Source organism: Meles meles, chromosome X, assembly GCF_922984935.1.
Source record: "Meles meles chromosome X, mMelMel3.1 paternal haplotype, whole genome shotgun sequence".
Taxonomy (NCBI): domain Eukaryota; kingdom Metazoa; phylum Chordata; class Mammalia; order Carnivora; family Mustelidae; genus Meles; species Meles meles.
The window spans coordinates 127,986,183-127,991,201 of NC_060087.1; positions in this window are offsets into that span (position 1 = coordinate 127,986,183).

The following is a 5,019-nucleotide window of genomic DNA, read 5'->3' on the forward strand; positions in this document are numbered from 1 at the left end:
GACACCCTCAGAGGAGGGTCTACCTGCATGCCTTCCTGCCAGGCCTGGGCTCCTGCTCTCCGCCAACCTGAATCCGGTTTCCCACACACAGGGCCTCGCTTTTCTCAGACCTCGGAGGCGGAAGTCGGCTCTCGTCACATCCGGAGCCCAGAGGAAGGGGTCCCCTAGGGCTGACAGCACCTCGGGCGGCGATGGGTCCCAAGTGGGATTCGTGGGGGAAGGGAGGGATCGTAGACTGGGAGTGGGTGGCGGGTTCCCTGGGGGCTTCCTAGCCTCCCCCCTTGGACTCTAGCAGGCAGGGTTGGGGTCCCGTCCCAGTCCCCCGCTGATCCTGTGCTCGTGCACCTCCCCTTCTGGACTCTCCACACACACACACTGTTCCCTGATGTGGAGGCATAGTGTGGAGTCTGGGCACTGTCACCACCCAGCTTTCCGGGGACCCACAGCACTGAAGCCATCACAGGGCCCCTCTGTTTACCCCAGCCATCTTGGCCTGGCCGGGGCGGTCCAGAGCAGTGCTCTTCCCAGGACCGGCACCCCTTCTTCCTTCTTCTGCTTCTTCTGCAGCTCTCAGGGTACCCTTACCCACCTTCCCAACAGGACTGGGGCTGCTAGACACAGTCTCCTGTGGCTGGGACACGTCCTGCTTCTCCTAGTGTCCTCTCGGCTCACCCACAGGGCCTTCCAGAGAGCAGACCTCTGCACATGTCTGGGAATCAAGGAGCCAGTGAGCAGGGCTTTGTCTGTGCAGAGAGGACGCTTCCCCTCCTTTCCTGAAGAATCAAGCCAAGGCAGGAGCACCCATGTGTGTGCCTCTGGCATTTGTACAGTGGTGGCCAGTGAGGCATCAGAAACAAGAGCCCACACACTTTTCTTTCTCCGGTTCCAGACCCCTGCCCCTGGCTGCTCTCTTCTTTAACCTTTCCAACCCATCTTGAGGCCAATGCCCTGTGATTTCGGTCCAGAGCACAGACAAGGAGGCAAGGTGTCCCAGCTTGTAGAGTGTTTGTGTTATAAAGGTATATGCATGGAGATTTTGTGTGTGTGTGTGTGTGTGTGTGTGTGTGTGTGCGTGTGTGTGTGCGAGCGCACGTGTGCACACATGTGCGTGGAGATTATCCTTTTTTGTATTCTCATGCTTTAACTAGCTCACTTGTACATATACTCTCCCACTGTCGCCTTTCAGCAACAGTCACTTCTCTTGTGACAGACCAAATGCTGGGGGTGATGTTGGGCAGCAGAAAATCTCATCCTTACTTACTGGGATGAAAATTGTTGGACCAGGTTTAAGACACTGACGTTGTTTCTTACACATATAGATGTATTCTGCGGTATCATCCAGCAGCCATAGGAGTATTTCCCCAAAGAAGTTGAAAACTATGTCCACACAAGAACCTACACATTGATGTTTATAACTGCCTTTCTCATAATTTCCTAAATATAGATGCAACGAAGACGTCTTTAGTAGGTTGATGGATACACTCTAGGACACGCAGATAATGGAATAGTGAATTATCAAGCCATAATGATATGGAGAAATAATGAATTTCAATAATGAATTATCAAACCATGAAAAGATATGGAGAAACCTGAAATGCCTATTGCAAAGTGAAATGGTCGACGTGGAAAGGCTCCATTTTGTATGTTTCCAATTCCAGGACGTTCTAGAAAGGGACATTTATGGAGACAGGAAAGCGATCACTGGTTGCCCGGGGCTGTGTGGGGAGGAATGAATCGGCAGAGTCGTGAATATGCTCTGTGTGGTACTATCCTGATGGATACATGTCATCCCACTTTAGTGCAAACCCACAGCAAACGAAAACCAGATGAGAACGTTAGTGGTACTTTGGCTATGGGGATACTTTGGTACTTTGGATGGCGGGCTTTGGATGACTATGATGAGGACCTTCCTCAGGGATGACCATTGTTTCACTCTGGGGGGGGATGTGGATATTATGGGAGTCTCCGTAGGTGTGCGGCAGTGGATCAGTGGGAAATCTGTGGACTTGCCTCTCTGTCTCTGTGCACCTAAATGTGTTCTACAAAATGTAAACTCCCTTATTTTTTTTTTAAATTTTAAAAAAGATATTATTTATTTATTTGACAGAGAGAGGGAGAGAGACCACAAGTAGGCAGAGAGGCAGGCAGAAAGAGGGGGGAGGCGAGCTCCCTGCTCAGCAGAGAGCCCGAGGTGGGGCTGGATCCCAGGACCCTGAGACCATGACCTGAGCTGAAGGCAGAGGCTTAACCCACTGAGCCACCCAGGCGCCCCACAAAATGTAAGTCCTTTAAAAGACATACAATGTGAACAGCAATACCTGAACAAGAGAATAGGAGAAAGCCCTAGGGTGACACTTCAGTGTGCTGTCGGGGGCGAGGACGTGGGGAGTAGCGGGATGTCAGGAGGGAATGTGGACTGCCTGGATGCCAATGAAAGCATGGGTAATGGGAATGGTTTTCAACTTCTGCCCCTGCTTCCTTGCACAAATCTGATGCAGGACCTCAGAGGATACGTGCCCGTCGCTCTGGGGAACTATCAGGACAGCAGAGAACACGGCATTGACAGAGGCAGAAGGGTCTGGATTCTTGGCTTTAGCTATCTGAAATCACCTTACGAGGTGAGGACAGCCTTTTCAAAAAATTGCTGGAAGAGGATATAAAGACTAGACCAGAAACAGACGTGAGTATCAAAGCAAACGACATATAGTATGAGAAGTTAGTCTTTCATAAAAGACATATACACACAGTCTACACATATATACATACATACCTATAAAAATGCATCTGTAGCAAGACCGTACGTGCACACGTGTCTGTCGATGTCCACACATATGTGATATATACATGCATGTGGACCTAAACACATACAACGTACACGCAGTCTATACAAACATATGTAGTACACACACCGGGTAGAGGCGGACGGTGTGTTTCTTCCAATGAAGGAGCACGAGAAAGGAAAACTCACTGCAGCGGGCCCTGCAACAGTGGATAACCCTAAAACCCTGGGACTGAACCCCAAACCTCCTGCAGCTGCTCAGCCTCGGCACTAAATGTTTTTACTAAATCTTCAGACTGTTCCGGAAGTCTGGCCGCTGGCGAAGGGACCCCTTGGAAGGAGCGCTTCTCCTCCGACCCTGCCCCAGGGTCACGGGCGCTGCAGGTCCACATCAGGCATCTGTCCCATGACCGCACTGGGTCCCTGCCAGCAGCCCTGAGACACCCCAGGCCCCTTGAGCAGGTGCGGCACAAGCCCCACAAACCATCCCGCTGGGGCTCAGGTCTGCGGTCAATGGGGACCCAGCGCTGCCAGAGGGCATGCGAGGAGCCCAGGGGGGACCGAGGGACCCTCCTCCCCGCTCCCCTGCTCTCACCTCACCCACCCGGGAACCACGCAGCCCGAGGTGCTGTCAGCCCTAGAGGAGCCCTTCCTCTGGGTTCCGGATGTGACGAGCGCTGACTTCCGCCTCTGAGGCATGAGAAAAGCGAGGCCCTGTGTGTGGGAAGCCAGATTCAGGTTAGCTGAGGGCAGGAGCGCGGCAGCAAGGCGTGCAGGTAGACCCTCCCCTGAGGATGCCCCGAGCGGTGGGGGGGGGGGGGGGGTGGTTTGGGGCAACCCGCGGGAGCCAGGGGGCCCCTTGCGCCAGCCCCGAGAGACCCCGGGCCTGGGGCAGCGCCGTCCGGCTGAGCCATTCCCGCCGGGGCGAAGGCAGGGGACACGGGTCCCCAGATGGACGGGTGCAGGCCCTCCCTGGAGCAGGTGTGGGCAAATGAGGGAGATTGGTGGGGCCCAGCTTTCCCCGCGCTGGTGCAGCCCCTCGGGCCCTGCCACGGACCGGCCCTGGGGGGCCCTGGGGTGGGTCGCCACAGGGGGCGTAGGCTGAGAGGAGCCTCGGGGGTCCGACGGGGCTGAGGACCTTGGCGGAAGGGCAAGGTAGTCGGGTCAGGAAGGCCGCGGCCGAGGGAGGCCCAGGGAGTCCAGGGGGCACCGGGTCGGGCCCGAGCGGGGTCAGGATCTAGGGAGTCGGGAGCCCAGGACACAGGGGTGGAATATGAGGTCGTACACAGGGTCAGTCCGGGCAGGCCCCGGGCGGGATGGAGAAACGTGGCCAGTGTGTCGGGACTGGCGCTTCTGGGTCTCTGAGACACTGGGGGCCATAGCGGAAGGAGCAGGGCCTCCCTCAGGTGGACAGAGGGGTGGGCGCAGGACCTGCTGGGCTTCACGGTGAGGATGCGGAGAGAGGACTGAGGGACCCTGGAGCCCAGCCCAGAGTCAGTCCGGGAAGGTCCGTGGTGGGGGATGGGAGCACGTGGCGAGTCCGGACTTCCGCATCCGGGTCTCTGAGTGAAGAAGGGCTTGGAGTAAGGAGCCGATCTCAGGTCCTCAGAGGGGAGGCCTCAGGCGCGAATGTGATTCAAGGTTTGAACCCTGAGGTAGGACAGAGGTGCCCTCACAGCAATGGGGCCCTAGTGTCAGTCTAGAAAGGCACCTGAGCGGGATGGAGACTCGTAGCTCCTGGGGCGGGACTGCCGCATCTGGGTCTCAGAAACACTGGGGGCCTTGGCAGAAGGAGTGGGACGTCCCTCGGTGGGGTAGAGGGGCGGGCGCAGGTCCTGCTGTGTTTCATGGTGAGGATGGAGGAGGATTGAGGAACCCAGGACCCCAGCCCAGAGTCAGTCAGGGAAGGTCCGTGGTGGGGGATGGGAGCACGTGGCGAGTCTGGACTTCCGCATCCGGGTCTCTGAGTGAGGAACGGCCTGGTGTAGGGAGCCCATCTCAGGTCGTCAGAGGGGAGGGATCAGGTGCAAATGGGAATCAAGGTATGAACCCTGAGCCAGGACAGAGGAACGTCACCGAGGTCGGACCCCGTGGTCAGTCTGGAAAGGCCCCCCGGGCGGATGGAGACACGTGGCCAGTGTGGCGGGACTGGCGCCTCTGAGTCTCAGAGGACTGGCGGCCTTAGCGGAAGGAGCAGGGTCTCCCTCAGGTCGGCAGCGGGGCCGGCGCAGGTCCTGCTT